This window comes from Stegostoma tigrinum, unplaced genomic scaffold (genome assembly GCF_030684315.1).
Source record: "Stegostoma tigrinum isolate sSteTig4 unplaced genomic scaffold, sSteTig4.hap1 scaffold_99, whole genome shotgun sequence".
Classification (NCBI taxonomy): domain Eukaryota; kingdom Metazoa; phylum Chordata; class Chondrichthyes; order Orectolobiformes; family Stegostomatidae; genus Stegostoma; species Stegostoma tigrinum.
Genome location: NW_026728822.1, coordinates 204,798 through 225,288, shown reverse-complemented (window position 1 = coordinate 225,288; position 20,491 = coordinate 204,798). Strand labels below are relative to the sequence as shown.

The window sequence follows — 20,491 nt, the reverse complement described above, 5'->3', positions numbered from 1 at the left end:
CGCAACTTCTCTCATTCAATCCATCTCTATCCCTTGATCCCTCCATCACCATCTCTCCCTCCTTCCCTCTTTGTCCCTCTGTCCCTCTCTTACCAGCCCTTTCCTCCTCATACCCTGTCAATTGATCATTTCCTCCCTCCCTCTTACTCACTCCCTCCCTCTCTCCACATCCCTTGCTCCCTTGCTGTTTTCCCAAACCTTGTTCCCTCAATCCCTCCACATCCCTCACTCCCTCCGCATCCATCACTCCCTCACTCTCTCCCCATCCCTTGCTCCCTCGCTTCATCCCTTGCTCACTCGCTGCCTCCCCAAACCTCATTCCCTCAAACCCTCCGCATCCCTCACTCCCTCACTCCCAGTCCCTCGCTTTGTCACCATCCGTCACTCTCTCCCACCCTATGCCTCGCTACCTCACATGCTCACTCCCCAACCCTTACTCCCTCGCTGTCCCTCACTCCCCGTCCATTGCTTCCTCCCTCCCTTCCTGTCTCTTTCTCCCTCTCTCCTTCCCTCACTCACTCGCTGCCTCTCTGAACCGCGTTCCCTTCCCATCTCGTGCTGCCCTCGCTCACTCCCTCTCTGTCAATTGCTCCCTCACTATCTGTCACTCCCTCCAACCCTGACCCTTCCTCCCTCCCTCTCTGTCCCTCGCTTCCCCCCTCCCAGTCCCTCTCACCTTCACTCCGTCCCTGGCTTCCTCGCTATGTCTTTGGGTCCCTCCATCTCCATCCCTTGCTCGCTCCCTAACCTTCCCTCACTGTCCCTCCCTCACTCCCACCCTGCCCGTCCCCCGCTCCCTCTGTCTCTGTCCCTCACTGTCCCTCCTTCACCATCCCTTTCTCCCTCCCACTCTGTCCCTTGCTCATTTGCTCCGTCCCTCTCCCTTAGATCCCTCCACATCTCTCACTCCCTCACCATCCCTCGCTCCCTCACCATCCATCGTGCCCTCTCTGCCCCTTGCTCACTTTCATCTATCACTCCTTCCCCGCCCCTCAGCCCCTCCACGTGCCTCACTCCCTTGCCGTCACTCACTCCCTCCCTCCCTCCCTGGCCCTCGTTCCCTCTCTCTCCCCTCCCTTGCTCCCTTGCTCCGCCCCTCACTCTTGCTGCCTCCCTGACCCTCATAACCTCGCTTCCTCCCTGTCCCTCCCTCCCTAGCTGCCATTAACTCACTCACTCCCTACCCATCCCTTGCTCACTTCCTGTCCCTCGCACCCTCGCTCCATCCCATGCTCCCTCGCTCACTCTCCGCCTCTCCGACCCTTGTTCCCTCTCTACCTCCCTGTCTCTTGCTCAATCGCTCAGCCCTTCGCTCCATCACTCCCTCCTCATCACTCACTCCTTCACAGCCCATCGCTCCCTCCCTGTCCCTCTCTCGCTGTCCCTTGCTCCCACCTTCCCCAGCCCTGAGTCCCCACTCCTTCCCCATCCCTTGCTCCCTCACTCTGACCCTCAGTCTCTCAGTCTGCCCCTCAGTTCCTCGCTGTACCTCACTTCCTCCTCGTCCCTCACTCCCACCCTGTCCCCACTCCCTCTCCATCTCTCACTTCCTCCGTTCCACACCCTCGTTCCCTCCCTCTGAATCTTGCTCCCTCACAATCCCTCCCTAACCGTCCCTCACTCCCTCCCCTTCCCTCACACTGTCCCTCGCTCCCTCTCTCACTCGGTCCATCCCTCGCTCACTCGCTCCCTCAATCCCTCCCCATCCCTCAATCCCACCCCGCCTATCACTAGCTCCCTCCCCATCCCTCCCTCTGTCCCCATCCCTTTCTCCCTCCCTCTTCACCCCTCACTCCCTTCCACCCCGTCCTTTTCTCCCTCCCTCCTCATCGCTCGCTACCTCCTTCACTCCCCATCCTTTGCTCCTTCACTCCGTCCCTCACTAACTTGGTCCCTCCCTATCCCTCACTCCCTCCCTCCCTGTTCCTCATTCACTCCCTCGCTCCATGTCCCTTTCTCACTTGCTCCGCATCCCTCACCCCCTCTCCATCACTTACTTCCTCACTCCTGCCCGACCCTCGCTCCCTCCCCATCCCTTGCTCTCTCCCAGCCCACCCCTCGCCCCATCTCTCGCATCCTCCCCATTCCTTGCTTACCCCCCCTCACTCTGTCCCTCGCTCCCAGTCCCTCGGTCCCTCGTTTCGCATTTCTCCCTTCCTTTCCCTCGCTCCCACCACCTCACTCACAAAGTGTCACTCACGCCCTGCCCATCCCTCACTCCCTCCCTTTCCCTCACTCCTTACCATCCCTCACTCCCTTGCTCCCTAGGCCTCATTACCTCTCTCCCTCTCTCTCCATCCCTCGCTCCCTCCCTGTGCCTCACTCCCTCCCTCCGTCCCTCACTCCTGCCCCATCTCATGCGCCCTCCCCGTCCCTCGCTCCCTTGCACCGTCCCTTGCTCTCTTGCATTGTTCCCTCGCTCCATTGCCTCATCCCTTGTTCACTAACTTCCTCACTCACTCCCCATTCCTCAATCCCTCACCATCGATCACTCCCTTGCTCCCCATGCTTCATTACCTCTCTCCCTCATTCCATCACTAACCCTCGCTCCCTCCCCTTCCCTTGCTTCCAACCAACCTGTCTCTTGTTCCCTCCTTCCCTAACTCCTGTCCCTCGCTCCATCCCTCTCCTTCGCTTGTTTGCTCGCTCCCTCCCTGTCCCTCGCTCCCTTTCTCCGTTCCTCACTCCCTCTCTCCATCCGTCACTCACTCTCTTCCCCGCTCCTTCACCGTCCCAAACTCACTCCCTCTCCATCCGTCACTCTCTCCCTCCCTCCCTGTCTATTGCTCCCTCACTCTGTCCCTTTCCCACTCGCTCCCTCCCCGACCCTCGTTCCCTCACTCCCTCCCAGCCCCTCGCACCCTTGCCATCCCTATCTCACTCGCTCCCTCTCCATCCCTCGCTCCATTCCTTTCTCTCACACCCTTGCTCCATCCCTTGCTCCATCCCTCATTCACTAGCTCCCCACCCATCACTCGTTCCCTCCCTGTCCCTCACTCACTCCCTCTCCGTCCCTCAGTCCCCTGTTCCATCGCTCCCTCCCAGTCCCTCTCACCCTTGCCATCCCTATTTTACTCGCTCCCTCTCCATCCCTCGCTACATTCCTGTCTCTCACTCCCTTGCTCCATCCCTCGCTCCATCTCTCATTCACTAGCTCTCTACCCATCACTCGTTCCCTCCCTGTCCCTCACTCACTCCCTCTCCGTCCCTCGGTCCCCTGCTCCATCGCTCTCTCCCCGTCCATTGCACCCTCCCCTCGCTACCTTGCTCACCCCTTCCCGGTCCCTCAATCCTTCACTGTCTCTCAATCCCTCCCTGTCCTCGCTCCCTTCCTCACTGGCCCTTGCTCCCGCCTTCCTACCCCTGCCTCCCTCCCTGTCCCTTGTTCCGTCCCCATCCCTCCGTCTGTCCCCATCCCTTTCTCCCTCCCTCTCCATCCCTCACTCTCTTCCACCCCATCCTTTTCTCTCTGCTCCCCGCCCCTCACTACCTCCCTCACTCCCCGTCCTTTGCTCCCTTGCTCCATCCCTCACTCACCCAGTCCCTCCCCATCCTTCGCTCCCTCCCCCCTCGCTCACTCTGCGTCCAGTGCGCCCTCACTGTCTCCCACTCCCTCTCTCTCCCTCACACCCTCCCTCGTCCCTCGCTGTCTCACGATCCCTCGCTCCCCTCCTCCCGGTCCCTCCCTCCATCATTCTCCGTCCCTTGTTCGTTTCCCATTTCTCATTCCGTCCCTGTACGCACTCCTTCCCCATTCCCCACTGCCTCGCTCGCTCCCTCCCCACCCCTCGCTCCCGTACCATCCCTTGCTTCCTCTCACCCCAATCCCTCACTGTCTCACCCTATCCATCCCTATCCCTCGATCACTCCCCATTTCTCACTCCATCGCCGTCCCTTGCTCTCTCCCAGTCCCTCGCTCAATCGCGGCTCCTAACTCGCTCATTCCCTCACTGTCACTCTGCCCCTCGCTCCTTCCCCATCCCTTGTTCCCTCCTTATCCCTGTCTCCCTCCATCCCCATCTCTCGCTTCCTCCTGCCCTCCCTGTCCCTTGATCCCTCACTCCCTCCATGTCTCTCGCACCCTTGCTCTGTCCCTTGCTCACTCACTTCATTGCTCCTTCCCTGTCCCTGTCTCCCTCGCTCCTTCCCCATCCGTCATTCCCTCATCGTCCTTTGCTGCCTCCCTCCTGGTACCTTATTTCCTGCCCTCCACATTCCTCAGTCCATCCCTCCCTCCTGTTCCTAGATCCCTCCCTGTGTTCCTTATTTCCTCGCTCCATCCCTCGCTCACTCTCTTCCTTGCTCCCTCACCATCTCAAACTCCGTCGCTCCCTCCCCGTCCCTCACCATCTCTAAATCCCTCACGCCCTCCCTGTCCCTCACTCCCTCCCTCACTTGCTCTCTGCCATCCCTCCTCCCAATCCCTCACTCCGTAGGTCCCTCCCAGTCCATCGCTCCCTCCCTCCCTCCCTGTCCCTCGCTCACTCCCTCCCTTTCCCTCCATCCCTCCTACCTCCCCGTCATTCCCTTGGTCCTTCACTCCCTCCCATCCCTCCTTTCCTCCCTTGCTCCCTCGGTCTCCACTCCCTAACCACCACTTACTCCATCCCTCCCTCCCCACACGTCGTTCCTTTGCTACATCCCTTGCTCACAAGCTCCCAAACTGTCCCTCGCTCTCTCCCCGTCCCTCACTCCCTCATTGTACCTAACTCCCTCGCTCCATCCCCATACCTCGCTCCCTCGTTCCCTTTCTCACTCACTTGCTCTGTCCCTCGCTCACTCACTGCTTCACTGTCCCTCACTCCCTCTGCACCCTTTCTGCCCATTGCTCCCCTCCTCTCCTTCCATCATTCCCTTCCTCCCTGACTCTCCCTACCTCACTCCCTCCATCTATGTCCTTCACTACCTCCCTCCCTGTCCATTTCTCCCTCCCTCCCCAACCCTCAATTCCTGGCTCCTTCCCCATCCCTTGCTCGCTCGCAGTCCTTCACTCACTACCTTCCCTCCCTCACTCACCCTCGCTCCCTCCCCGCTGCCTCCCTCCCTCATGCTCACTCAGTTCCTCACACCCTCCCTCAGTCCCTCCCCGTACTGAGCTACCTGCCTCCCCATCCCTTGCTCTCTCCCTCGCTCCCTCTAATTCCATTGCTCCCTCCCTCTCCACCCCTCATTCCCTCCCTAGCTCTGTCTCTATCCCTTGAACCCTCCCTCCCTCTCTTCCTCATTCCCTCCCTCACTCAATCGCTACCCATACGTCCCTCATTCACTCCATCCCTGTCTGTCTCTCACTCTATCCCTCTCCATCCCTCACTGCCTCCCTCACCATCCCTTTCTCCCTCCCACCTTGTCTCTCTCTCATTCGCTCCATCTCTCTCCCTCACTCCCTCCCCATCCCTGGTCCTTGTCGCTCTCTCCGTCTCTCTTTCCTTCCCCATCCCTTGCTTCCTTGTTCCATCACTCCCTCCTTGTCCCTCGCCTCCTCACTCCATACCCATCCCTCCCACCATCTGACTCAGCAGGTCTGGCAGCACCTGTAGAGGAGAAAACAGCGTTGGGTTCAGTGACCCTAAAGTGTCACCAGAGCTGAAACATTAACTCTGTTTTCTTCCTCCACAGATGCTGCCAAACCTGCTGATCTTTTCCAGCAACTTTGCTTTTGATATAAATACTCAGGCCAGCTGGAAGCTCACCATCGTCGTCACTCAAGGGAGAGACCATTTACCTGCCTAATGTGTGGGAAGGGATTTGCTCAGTCATCACACCAGTGGGTTCACACTGACAAGAGACCTTTTAAATGCTCTGACTGTGAGAAAAGCTTTAGGAACTCTAAAGGTCCAATTCAATATCGACCTGTTCACACAGGGGAGAATTCGTTCAGCTGTTCTGCATGTGGGAAGGAATTCACTTGGAGATCCAGCCTATTGTCACACAAAAGTCTTCACGGGGAAGGAAGCTTCATCTGCTCTGTGTCTGGGAAGTGATAGAATTCATGGTCCAGCCCAATGTCACACACTCGAGTTCACACTGGAGAGAGACTGATATCTGCTCTGCGTGTAGGAGGGGATTCACATCTTCATCGATTCTAATGTCACACAGTCAGGTCACACTGGGGCGAGATCTTTTATCTAACATCCTGCAAAAACATTATTAGTATTATTATTATAATTATTATTATTATTATTATTAATAATAATAATAATAATCTTTTTGCAGGATGTTAGAAAGGGAAGAGTTTCAGACAGAAATTTCAAAATAACCATCACGTAAAGATCCAATGGAGTCACTTAAATAAGTCACACTTGAATATCAGTGGCTTGAAACCATAGATCAAGAAATGTCGATCTGTTTCAAAAGATTTGAAACAACAGCAAGTTTTGAGAAGATTTGTAGCTCAGGTTCAGGTTCTGGATGTAAGTTTGCTCGCTGGGCTTGAACGTTCGTTTTCAGATGTTTCGTCACCATTCTAGGTAATATCAACAGTGAGCCTCCAGTGAAGCGCTGGTGTTATGTCGCACTTCCTAATTATGTGTTTCGGTTTCTTTGGGTTGGTGATGACATTTCCTGTGTTGATGTCATTTCCTGTTCTTTTTCTCAGAGGGTGGTCGATGAGCTCCAGGTCAACACCATCAACCTCATCAGCAAGGACAACATCTTCAAGCTATTGGACCTATGCCTTACCACCCACTTCACTTTCAAGAACAAAACCTACAGGCAAACCAACGGAACACCCATGGGAAGTCCCATGACATCACCAACCCAAGGAAACCTAACCAGATAAATAGAAAGCGGGACATAACACCAGCACTTCACCCAAGGCTCACTGATGATGTTACCGAGAATGGTGACAAAACGTCTGAAAACTAACCGTCCAGCTCAGCGAGCAAACTCACATCCAGATTTGAAACAACAGTTTGCCTGGAAAAGTACTGAGACGCATACATCCAAGTGATAGTCTTCCAGTGAACTGATGTACCTTCACCTCATCTCACAGCTGCAGGAAACATCATACCATTCACAGTAGGAACGTACAGAGACACAAGGCCTCCTATAATTTGGAGAAACCATGGGAATGTGAGGACTGTGAGAAAGGATTCCATTCCTTGTCAGTGCTGGAGTTTCATCAATGCAGTCATACGAAGCAGAGACCATTCACCTGCTCTGAATGTGGGAAGGGATTCCCTGATTCATTTGCTCTGTGAAAACACCATTGTGCTGGCAAAGGATAGAGGCTATTCACCTGCTCTGAACTTGTTTTTATTCATTCATAGGGTGAGGGCATTGCTGCCTACGCAGCATTTATTGCCCATCTCTAATTGCCCAGAGGGCAGTTCAAAATCAACCATATTGGTGCAGTTCGAGAGTCACACGTGGTGCAAACCAGGGAAGGATGGCAGTTTCCTTCCCTAAAGGACATTAGTGAACCAGATGGGTTTTTCCAACAATCGACAAAGGATTCAAAGTCATCATTAGATTCTTAATTCCAGATATTTACTGAATTCGAATTCAACCATCTGCCGTGGTGGGATTTGAACCTGGGTCCCCAGAGTGTTAATCTGGGTCTCTGGGTTAACAGTCTAATACCACAGGCCATCGCCTCCCCCAGTGGCAATACATTCTGCAAATAATTCATCCTGATGAAACACCAGTGAGTTCCAGCAGGGAAGAAGCCGTCGACTTGTTTGGAGTATAGTAAAGTATTCACTCAGTTATCCAGCCTGCACATGCATCAAAGAGTTCACACTGGGGAGAGACCATTTACATGATCTGGTTGTGGGAAAGAATTCACTCAGTCATCTGCCCTAGGAAGACAACAGCACGTCCACACAAGGGAGAGGCCATTCAAATGCTCCAAGTGTGGGAAGTGGTTCAGAGATTGATCTGGGCCGACAGGTACACCAGCGAGACCATACTTGGGAGAAGCCATTCACATGTTCTGAGTGAGGTAATAGATTCATTCAATCATTCAGTCTGTCAAAGTATCAGAAAGCTCAGAAATTATCCTAGGAGTTGGATCTGCTGTTAATCTGCATTACATATGCGGCTAGACAGCACATTCCAAACACACAGCATCTATTGTCCAGAAGAAAAAGTGAAGCAGTTACATGGGACAGTTAGCACCTGCATGCTCTTCTCCATACTGCACACCATTCTCATTAACAGGATGTTAGAAAGGGAAGATTTGCAGACAGAAATCTCAAAATGACCATCACATGAAGATCTAATGGAGTCACTGAAATAACAGACTTGAATGTTGTAATCTTCTGTATTGGCTGTTCCTTTACTCTCAATGATTCAAAATCCAGGAACTTCTCCCAAACAACACTGTGGGTGACCCTACACCTCAAAGACTGCAGTCCCAGAAACCACCAACTTCTCAAGGAAGACAGCTGGGATGGGCAATAAGTCCTGACCTAGACAGTGATACTATATCCCATGAATTGAATGGAAAATGAGGGAAAATCACATCGAAGACTGAGCCATGTTCATTCTGACAGTGAGTAAAGTGGAAGGGTCAGAGGGTTTCTTTCTGCTGGACTGGCCGCTCTCACCACTTTACTTTCTGCGAAGCTGATTCTCGTTGAGCCTGGGACTGCAGATTCCCAAGGAATTGATCCCCAAAATCTGATGAAGTAAATCTATTTCGTCCTGGCTCGGAAATAACTATTTATTTGCTTATGAGTCATTGGTGTCAGAGGGTAGGACTAGATTTGTTGCCCATCGCTAACCGCCCTGGAGAGGATGAGGCCAGCTATAGCCAATGTATTGTCGGTAGATCCACAGTGCCATTAAGGGATTCTTCCAGGAATTTGACCAAGCGACACAGAAGGAACATGTTATATTCCCAGGTTGAAGTCAGAAGTCACACAACACCAGGTTCAAGTTCAACAGGTTTATTTGAAACCATAAGCTTTCAGGGTGTTCCACCTTTGTCAAGTGAAGCGCTACTTTATTACACATCATAAGAAAGTGATAAAGTCAGTTGCAGCATCCAGAAATCTTGTGATTTCAAATAAACCTGTTGATCTTTGACCTGATGTCATCTGACTTCTGACTTTGTCCACCCCAATCCAACACCAGCATCTCCACGTCATATTTCCAGGTCAGCACGGTATGTGGCCTAGAGGGGATCTTGCAGGTGGTAGCGTTCCCATGTGACTGCTGCCGCTGTCCTTCTGGATGGTAAAGACTGCAGATTCAGAAGGCGCTGTTGGAGGAGCCTTGCTGAGTCACTGCAGTGCATCTTGGAGCTGGTACAGACTGCTCCCACTTTGCATCAGTGGTAAAGGGAGTACGCGGATGTAGTTTGGGTACAAATCAAGAGGGCTGTTTTGTTGTCGATTGTATTAAACCTGATGTAAGTCTTTTGAAACAAAAAAAAGTCATATGAAACTGTTTACAAAATGAAATATTTGTTTTTGACAATTACCTCTGGATCAAACAAGTGCAAGACGTGTCTTGGAGGCATCATTACAAGTGATAAGACAAGACAACTTCAGAAAAAAACTTCTTCCCACTGCCAGCACTAGCCCCTCTTCACCCTTTCCTGACAATATATGCATGGTCATGTACATATATTATATAACAACATATGTGTTGTTATTGAAAATGAAAATTAACATTTTATCAACTCTCCCCACGTCATCATTGTTGGTGAAATATACTTTCTAACCCAGACTCTTCTCTCACCTCACCCTGGCGCATTTTGTGCGGTTACAGCAGAGGCAGGGACAGGATGCTCATACCCCTGCTCCCACTGCTCTGGGTCTCAGTGTTGTACGTTTCCCAAATACTGCTTTATCTTTATCAATGTAGAAGAAACCTAAACCTGAACCTGACGGTTCACTTCCAGTCAGGAACAGATCTTTGATGTGCACTAATACCTGATCTGAAACACATTTCCAGCATTCTCCGTTGTTCTTCCTCTGACTCTAAACCCAGATGGAAACAAGATTCTGTTTCATGTCTCGGCGCAGTGAGCCATGGAAGACAGTAGCTGGGACACATTTCTGACACACAGCAGGATTAACCCACACCGTGGCTTGGCTGTCAATGAAGAGAGACGTGAAGGAGTAAAGTACCATCTGACCCCCTCAGCATGACCCTGAAGGATATGTCCCGACTGAAGCTCTGTTGCTGCCATATGATTTCCCACAATCCCCCATCTCTCGCCCAGCACTGTGTTCCCTCCCCGTCCCACCCCGAAACTGTCCTTTCTGAGCTGCAGGTGTTGTTCAACCCTCAGGACAAACACAACAATCCACAGTGATGTGCTTGAAGCAAAGCTGACTTATTTTACATTTCTCCCGGATACTAAACTGTAGTTTAATTTTAGGTTTATAGCCATCATCAGAAACAAACTGCAAATGTCAGAACTAAAGGAACAGAAAATTACAGCGCAGAGCAAGGCCTTTTTTAATTCATTTGTGTGATGTGCGTATTGTTGGCTGGCCAGCAGTATTCACCCTTGGCCCATCATGTGTGTGTTGGCTGAAATAGAGCTACCCAGGTTTTACAGCTTTCTGGCCTCATCATTGAGATCAACAATTTCAGACTGTGAACTCTGCCCCAATTTGTTTACATTTCTTGTTTCAATTTGTGTCTGGGTCCACTGCACACCTGGCTCCAGGAACATCTTTTGTTTATCTGTTTCTTTTCCAGCCCTAACTCCATTCCCTGCAGCCTTGAAGGACGAATGACATTTCTCCAATTTAATCTCTCCTGCCTTCCCCCCGTGACATCTGCCTTTTTGCCCTTGTCTCACCCCCACCTTGTACAGAAATGTTACATTTCTGGTCACTGTCCTCTGTCAGCTCACAGCGCCCCCGGGTCAGAGTTTTAAATTCTCTTTCTCCAGAGAGTAACTGAAATCGTTGTGGCTGCAGTTTTCTCCAGATTTTAATTTTGGAAACAAAAACCATGAAATTGTTCCAGAGTTGAGGTTTTTTTGAGAGTTAATCCACAAATTCTCCACTTCAGAGCTAAGCTGTGATCCTCCCGCAGTCTAAAAATGCAAGTTAGGTGGATTGGTCACACTAAATTGTTCCTGAGTGTACAGCTTACATGGTTGGGTTAGCTGTGGTAAAATGTGGGGTTCATGGGAGTCGGGTGGGATAGAGAGCTAATGAAGACTAGATGCACTGAATGACCTCTTTCTGCACTGTCGGGATCCTGTGAACTTAACCATTTGTGATCATGGTCACATTTTCCTCATGACAGCCCACACATCACCATGTTCATTCAGCTCAAGCTTTCATGCTGCCTTTGTGTTTTGAGAAGCTCTGTTGTTGGAATGGGAGCTTTGTTTGATGTGGCCTCTCCTCATATTTCCACCCACTTCCCAGTTCCCTCTGTTACTTACAGCCACCTTTCAATTGCCCAAATGGGGTTGTTGAAGAGCTCAAAAGGCGAGTGGACTGAAATTGATAAATTAAAGAGTCAGAATGAAAGAGGAAGTTCCTCACTCAAATAATAGAGATTTGATAGATCCCAGGGGAGTGAGGAAGGGTCACAGATGCTTCCAGATCTGCTGAGCTTTTCCAGCAACATTGTTTTTGTTCCAGGGAATCCTGGATCCAGGATTTTACTCCAGGATCATTCAGTTGTGACTGTTCACATGGTACTTTTGTTATTAATGTGAGGGGTGCGGGTGTCCCTGGCTGGGCCAGCATTTCTTGCCCATCTGTATTTGCCCTTGGGATGGTGGTGGTGAGCTGCCTTCCTGAACTGCTGCAGTCCTCCTGATGTGTGGTGGCCCGCAATGCTATTAGGGAGGGAATTCCACGGCTTTGACCCAGTGACAGTGAAGGAACGGTGATACATTTCCAAGCCAGGATGGTGAGTGACTTGGAGGGGAATGTGGAGGTGGTGATCTTCCTATATATCTGATGCCCTCATTCTTCCAGATGGAAGTGGTCATGGGTTTGGAAGGTGCTGCCTGAGGATCTTTGGTGAATTTCTGCAGTAGAGACAACATTCTCTGACAAGAGTCAAACCCGGGCAGGCGAAGATGGAGCACTGAATAGTAACAGGCCTAGTTCAAACAGAGGAGATTTGTTCAGCCAGTAATAGTATGTAGTGTAACAGTCACGGATGTGAAGTGAGTCATGGGGGGAAATATTGCCACAAGCTGCAGATGGAGAACTTTTATTGGATCAGGAGTAGACCAATCAGCCCCTCAAGCCTGTTCTGTCATTCAATGAGATCATTGCCTGATCTGTGGCCTAACTTTCACTTTCCAAAACCTACCAAACCTATCAATGAGGCATCCCTGAAACAGACAAGGTGAATATTGAAAAAACATAAAACAAATCTGCAAATGAAGGGAAATCAGAAACAAAAACAGAAATTGATGGAAAAATTCAGTAGGCCTGGCAGCATCTATGAAAGAAATCCAAGTTAACCTTTCGGGTCCAGTGACCCTTTGAGTGACGAGATACAGTTGACCATCCCCCCCTTTCCTGTAACACCCTCTGGAACAGGTGATGGTGTGAGGACCATGAGACTGGCAATAACAACTGAGAAAACAGCAGGCCATGCTGAATCAGAATAAAACCCATTTTGTTTTTTCACTTTTAAATCAACTGTAACAATTAATTCACTTTTGTTTCAGAAACAGGACAAGAGACCAGAAAATCAACTCACTGCCAGTGGTTCTGGGAGCCATTGTTATTCTGACCTCCATGTGAGTCCATGCTATAACAATTAGTTTGATTCTGAACCATCCTCTGGGCAGTTAGAACGGATGATACAAAGCTTGCTGAGCTTCTGATGCCATGATCCCATGAACAAGCAAAAGAAATATCCAATTACTGCAGTTACTTGTGATCCCACTGGTGTTTTATCAGGCTAAATGACTGAGTGATTTTTTTTCTCAGACACAGAGTAGGTGAATGCCCTCTCCCCAGTGTGTATTTGCTGGTGTACAGTGAGCGTTGATGATGTCCTGAACCCAGCCCCACAGTGAGAGCATATGAACGGTCTCCCTTCAGTGTGAACACGTTGATGGTACATCAGTCCCCTTGAGCTTTTATAGCACTTCATCAATCAGCACATTTAAAAGGGTCTCTCTTCAGAAAGAGCCTGTTGGGGTTTCAACAGTCTGGATGACTGGGAGAAATCCTTCCCACACCTGGAGCAGGTGAATGGTCTCTCCCCAGTGTGGACCCATTGGCGTGTCAGCAGGTGGGATGGCTGAGTGAATTCCTTGCCACACTCACCACAGGGAAACAGCCCCTTTCCAGTGTGAAACTGCGGTGAATGCCTTCTCACACACAAAGCAGGTGAACAGTTTCTTCCTGGTGTGTTTGCAGCTTGGATGGGGAAATGTAACTCCTCCCACAGTCCTCACAGATCAACACTTCCTTGTCAGTGCGGCATTCCTTTAGTTTCAAAAAAGTCAGTTGATCCCCTGAAACCTTCGTCCACAGACTGAACCTGTGCACAGTTTCTCGTCACTGTGAATGGTGCATCCACCTTCCATCATCAGAATCTGTTGATATTCAACTTACATGAAAATGAAGCAATTCTGTCAGATCCTGTCCCTCGAGTGCACATCCTCAAATTCCAAAACAATGTGGAATTGACTGGAAACAAAAAAAGGAGCATAAGGTAGCTCAAAAAGAAAGACAGCTTGCGAAAGCAAGGTGAACGATCTGGTAATGCCTGGGGCTGGCACAGGGGTACAGAGCCTGTAAACGCTGCCATCTTACCATTAAATCACCAACTAATTCAAGTGTTAATCAGGGATGGGAACCTATCATCTGATCAGGACCTACAGAAGACTCATACCCCAATGGGAAGAAAGAGAGCACTGATCAGGGGTTGCGAACAGTCCATGCTTTCAATGGGAGAGGCTGTAGCCTCTGTATAGTTAACTGAAAGGGTTCCTGCCTCGATCGTTTGTTCAGAGCAATTAAATAAGAGCCTGCTTTAAGAGATTGTGCAAATCAGCTGTTCACAAGCTTCCTTAGTGCAATTGATCAGCACTTGTAGCGCGTAAATGTGAGGTTGGTGTTTAAAACACTAAGAGACGTAGAGAATTACAAAATGTTCAAATTGCAGATTAAACTGGAATAGCAAAAAGGAACACCTTTTTCCCTCCTGTTATTTCTTCAATCTGTAGTGTGTAGAGTGCTATTTGTTGTATCCACATCACAGCACATTTGTTCTTCATCGGCTAATGAAGCTCGTTACTGATCTATCTGATCAAATACATAGACCTTTTCAACCATTTTATCCAATTCCCTCACAATTTTAAACTTTTCGATCATTGGGACCATCGGCCAATTGATGCAGAAACAGAAGTAAGCCAGTCGGCTCATCGAGTCTGCTCCACTATTCAATGTTGTCATGGCTGCTCTGATAATCTTCAACTCCAATCTCCTGCCCCACGTGAAGAACCCTTGGTCTGCTTACTGATTAAACATCTGCCTAGCTCAGCTTGAAAATAATCAACAATTCAGAGAGAGAATTCCAAACAATTACTGGGTCCTGAGCAACACAATTCCTCCTCGTTTCAGAATTAAATTGGCAATGCCTTGATCTGAAATTGTGTCCTTTGGCCCTCAACTCTCACAGTAAAGCAAACCACATGCCCATATCTACTCTTTCAAGGTCCCAAAGAATATTGGATGTTTCTAAATGTTATTGTGTGGTTATAAATCTCCCAATCCCTAGGCTCCTTTGTTCCAAGGAGAACAAACCCACCCTAATCAAGCATTCTGTTCCATTTTATCCAGTCTTGGGAAAATGTCAGGATATCTCCTGCAGTGTCCATGAATATTTTTAAGGGAGATTTACAATGATTCTGTGAAACAAGTGGTTTAGCATTTATCAGGCATATGCAGGGTTCGGGATTTAGGGTCAGAATCAGATTTACGCGAAAATATAGAACAGTGGGGCATTGAGTTTCTCTGATTCCAGGCCTGGGAACTGGCATTATATGGTCGTCTGCAGCATTAGCCACTTCCTTGTCTGAGGAAACTGCCGGTATAACTGTTGAAAAACTCAAAAACTCATTGAAACTACACCCAATATTGCACTCCAACAAAAAAATAACATTTCCACATGAAAATGAATCACATTCACCAAGTGAATATAAGACAGAAAGTCTTCATTTTAAGCTGTACGAAATCAGAGTATGATGCGGACACTCAGCACTTCCAGCCAACTTCGAAATCTTGGACGGCCTCCGACTTCAAAACCATTTTTTCTACACTACTCGCTGAGATCTTGACTTCTTAAAAACCTGTTGAAATCTATCAATGGCAGCCTTTTACAAACTCAGTACTTAGTATTCACGACTTTCCGGACTCAGAATTCCAAATATTCTCCCTATTATGTGTATGCCTCATTTAGCTGTTTGGCAAGTACTCCTGTTGTGTGCCGAGTGCTGCTCCTGTCACACCCTATAGCACTGCGCTTATTTCCTGTTCCCTGAGGCCTCATTGTACAGTGCTGTGACCATATAGAGGTCCTTACTGTATGATGTGGCTGCAGCAGCTCTTGTTCGAATCCGGACACGGCATTAACTGTGGTACTCAATTTCCCCATAACATGTGTGAAAGGAAGACAATGAGGGATCAATATAAATTCCAGAAAGCATGCTCATGGAGGTGTGTTCACTGCTGATGTTGTGACAGTGAACATCACCCAGAGCAGCTCTTATTAGCATAGACCAATGGCGCTTGAAGGGTCCGACGCAGGAAAATAACAAGACAGCGATGTTCAGTGCAACAGGTGTCATTTCCAAAGACCAGTTTCTGCATTGTCCAGCTCATTTGTTAGGTTTGCCTCATTTAGCAATTTGAAATTGTCCGCTCCATGAACAATTACGAGCCATTAATATCTGTTGAGTAGAGAGCTGGTCCCAGTACTGACTTCTGGGAACAGCAGAATGTACTCTCCTCAAGTGTGAAAAACAATTCCTCACAGACAATGTCACATCCCAGCTGTCACCAGGCTTTTCATTTCATCGGCTCCTATTCTTCGTTGAATTCAATTCAATAGATCATAGAATCCCTACAGTGTGAAAACAGGCCCTTGGGCACATCCAGTCCTCACTGACCCTCACAGCATGTCACCCAGACCCATTCTCCAGAACCCACTTAATCTTGTCATTGACTAATTTCTTCATTTGTGTTCAGCTCATGAGAGCAATGTGTCACAATAGGAGTGACCCACAGGTCATACCATGCTCTGGAAATCATACCCCGCTGCATATCATTTCAAAAACACGAGGGAGAAATACTTGCTGCTCTGCACAGTTTAAGTGAGAGAAACATGAGGTTTTGTTGAGATGACATGTCACACTCTTTAAGTAGGTGACGAGATGGCCGAGAGGTTAAGGCGATGGACTGCTAATCCATTGTGCTCTGCACGCGTGGGTTCGAATCCCACTCTCGTCGCTTTTCCCACTTATTTCACTGCTGCTGATTTTCGTTCTGTATCATGAGTTTCAAATGAAGTGAAGTTTGAATCCAATTGTGTCCGTTTATCTGGCTGGAGATTCTTGATCAGTCGATTTTATTGTAAAGGTGAAATAAAGAGTTGGAACTTGTTGTCTAACATCTAATCAAATGCAGGTTGAATTCCAACAATTATAAGGAACATGATTTTCCCTCCCATTATTCCTCCCAAGTTGTGCTCCAATGAATTTCCATCGAATGAAAGGGAAACTGGTAAAAAAAAGTGACAAAATAGCGGAAGCACAGGTTTATACAGTGGGATTGTTGATGTGTATTTTAAACTAACACAAAGTTCTGACTGATATTTCAAACAGTCCTTCCTAAACCGACCGTGAGACAGATGCTTGATGAAAGACGCAAACACAACAAGCCAAGGGCAACATAACGGTGGCTCTTGTCACAATGGGCAGGGCGCTAAACATTTGCGATTTGCAGGTCGTGTGGGTTCAAAAACCTTCCAGAGACGACTTTCATTTCAGGTTCCAAATTAATCAATGGTTTTCTGTGGAAACTGCTTCATCAGCACTTCCCATCATCCGGAATTCCAGTCCCTGCTGCTGACCAGCAGACGGTCGTCACCAGCACACACAAGTTTTGAGAGAATCGTTCGACCAGAGATGAATGCTCGTCCACAAACCTGCATAGTTGACAGGGAAATCCAACATAACATTCCAGTTATAAATTTGATTTGTCACTTTGAATATATTTAGAGATCTATAAATCCAGATTCTCAAAGTGGGTTGTGAGGATGGGATAGGAAAAACCATTGAAGTTTCATATCAGCTTTGATTTTAAAGAATGGCAAGACAGTGGAGATGGGTTGAATGGCATTTTCCTGTTCCTATGTTTCCATCTTTCGGTGTTGTTTCAGGCAGAGAATTGTCAACAATAGTGTGGAACAAAAGAAAAAGTGCAACATAGGTCTATGCTGAACGCTATTCTGAACTAAACTGATCCCACCTGCCTGCCCATGGTTGTGTATTTCTCTATTACCTTCCTGTTCACGTGTCTGTTTAAATATCTCTTAAACCTTGCTGTCATGATGATGAGAATGGTGAAACAACAACACTGAATATCAAGCCTCTCACATGTACCCCGTTGCTCTCACACCTGGAATGGACAGCTCCTGTTGCAGTTTTCGTCCACACAATGGAGGATGCTCACAGGGGCTCTGTCCGAGGGAAGCAAGCCATGTATTACCTGCTTGCTCATAGAACGTACAATAATATTTTGATCTGCGGCAGCCTGATCAACCCCAGTGTTACCCTAAATAACTACAGAATCATCGGAAACATGGGCAGTGCATTTGATATTAGCCAATTGTTTCGGGAGGATTGCCTGGAGAAGGGTTTTAACATACAGGGAATTCTGGATGGGTGTACCTGAGGAGTTTTTTTTTTCAGGCCTCCCCTGTGAGTTTTAAAAGAATCTTGACCTGCCTGCTTTGGTCCACTAGCAGCCTGCTCCGTATTCTGTTTCCTGTTTCTCTGTTTAGTTTTAGAACTAGTCCGACACGAGATAGGGTCTGTATAAGCCGTGGGTTTGTATTCTTTATCTTGTGGCTTGTACCTAAAATGTGGTGTGCTAGGCAACAGCACAAGTGCATTACTGATGTTTAATCTGAAAATGACTACAAGAAGGAATTATATTCCTCTAGTATCCCAATGTGGGTAACGAAAGGCAGGTTACTGCATTCTTTTACTATAACTTCTGCTAGGAAGTAGCCCCTTGATGCTGTATTATAAGGCACATCTAACCCAGCTAAATCTTTGCATTGTTAACAGGGAGTTTGAACCAATTCATCAGATCTGCAACTCAGTATTGGTAGAATCTCTGAAAGATTTGATAATTTGTAAATGTTTTTCGAGTAAGGTTTGCCAGAAGATTTAAAATCACATCCTTATTTGGAGCCACATGTTACTTTATATTTTAGATCTTTCTGCAGAAATGTAAATTGGGCAGGGAAGGCCAAATTAACAAATTGAAACTGAAACTGAATTTCATACAGATATGACTGCAATGCTCTCATGATCTTGGATAACAGTAGAATTTTTTTAGGGATCGGAATGTTCTGCTGTTTCATATAATCTGTGTTGCATGTAACATTTGATTTTAAGTTGCCTACTTCCTTTTCCAGTCCTCCTTGTCTTACTCATTTATGTCATTACTTTGGAAGAACACCGGCAAGCCAGATATGTCAGGGGGTACCTCCTTTTTATTTCCATGTGGTAATTCAGCCTGGCCTTTCACTCCTAATTCTTCATTTTGCATTTCCTTTCTCAATCTTTCCTGTTCTGCTTTACTCAAATCATGATCCTCACACTGCTGCGTCAACACCTCCCACGACTTAAAGTTTCCCTCATGATCACATCCTCAAATCCCTCTTCAACGTGTATTATTCTCCCAGCTCACTAGTTTAGATTTGTTTGTTATTTCCTCAGCAGTTTTTCTCCACGTGGATATTAAAGTTCTTCAAGGTTTAACCCATTTTTAGCACTTTTAGTTTTTTTTTCCTTATTTCTATATACTACACCAGTGTCCTTGGTCTCCACACCGACTTCAGGGTCCTGACCTTCGCATGGGGGATTTCCCCTCTTCACAACCGGTATAAGGCAGGGTGTTTGAAACAGACAAACACTGCACTTATCCTCTCCTTATCGCCGAATACTCATTCTACTTTACCAGTCTTATACTAACTCCTTCCAGACTTAATTTCATTTAATACCTGCAAACCTCCAGGATTTTACTTTTCCTGCCACTGGAGGACTCAAACCTCCCGGTCTTTTAAACGCAACTTCTTGTTTAGGGGTGCGAGGCGCAGATAGGAACCCCAATCATCACCGGTGACTTTTCTGTTTGTTTCCGTTGACATTTGACTCTCGCACATTTGTCTTTGACGACCTCATTTAATTTTAAGCTACCATTATTGGTCAGTTCAATTCCTAATTTGTTGGCAGAATCCTGCCATGAATTTAAAACCGATTGTTTGTGGCTTTCATCACAAAATTTTCGCCACAGTCCAACCAATTCTTTCTTTTTTTGAGCCCATGTTTTGTCGCCAAGTCAATTGCTGGGCTGATTTAACCACCTAATTATTTTTGGGGCCACCTATTGGCCACTGTTCATCGCCTAATCTTTTATTTCGAGCGCCAGAAAGTGTGCACTGGGCCCAAGATTTATCCGGATACTCTTCACACATTTTCACCAGTGTAGAAGACTAATTGTCCGTCTTATTTATACTATTACCCATCCTAACCAACCTCCCCCCTTTAACCTTGACTTCAAGACTTTTCACAACGTCAGCTGTATATTATCAAACGACAACTATCAAGTCCCACAAACCTTGCCAACATTCTAAAGCCCTATCAGCCTCGTTATAATGTATCACAATACTCCCTAGAGTCGTTTTTTTCATAGACTAATTTAAAATAACTGCAAATAATGCCCATCTAACCTGGTTTAAGTCCCCGTCCCGACTATTTTATCTTTCACTTCCTTGTGTCTCTACTCCTTGGTTTTGTTTAGCTTGTGTTGGATCCCCAATCCGACTTTTAAGCGGAGTCCACTACTCCTTGTTTTCCCTATACTAACGTGTCTCGGATCCCCAATCCGACTTTTGTGCGGGGTCAACTACCCCTTATCCTCTTTGTGAGGTACACTACCCCTTATTCTCTGTGTGGGGTCGACTATCCCTTATTCTTTATACGGATTCCACTAGTCCTAATTCTCTGTCCCACTACAGCCAGACCAGTGCGTTTTTTGGGCTGGATTTGGACTGAAGACAGCGAAGGGTCGAGTCTACCACTCCCTGAATGAGAGGAAAACCAGATGGAGAAAATACTCACGTCTGGCAGGCCGATTCCTCTACACACAATAGTGGAGGACTCAAGGCTCTTACGCTGCTGTCCACAAACCATCCGTACCGAATCTGAGTCACAGCACCAGATGTAAATCTGGATTCCCAGTGGGGTCTCTTGATTCCGCGCTCAGTCAATGAACACGCGCAGTTGGTCTGGCTGTTTAAG

General features: G+C 47.9%; 1 non-coding gene across 1 annotated transcript; it reads left to right on the top strand.

Annotated features, from left to right (window-relative positions):
* The first annotated feature begins 16,324 nt into the window (after window positions 1–16,324).
* On the top strand, window positions 16,325–16,406 carry trnas-gcu (transfer RNA serine (anticodon GCU)). The gene has a single exon. It is a non-coding gene; the product is annotated as a tRNA-Ser (tRNA).
* Window positions 16,407–20,491: the final 4,085 nt, after the last annotated feature.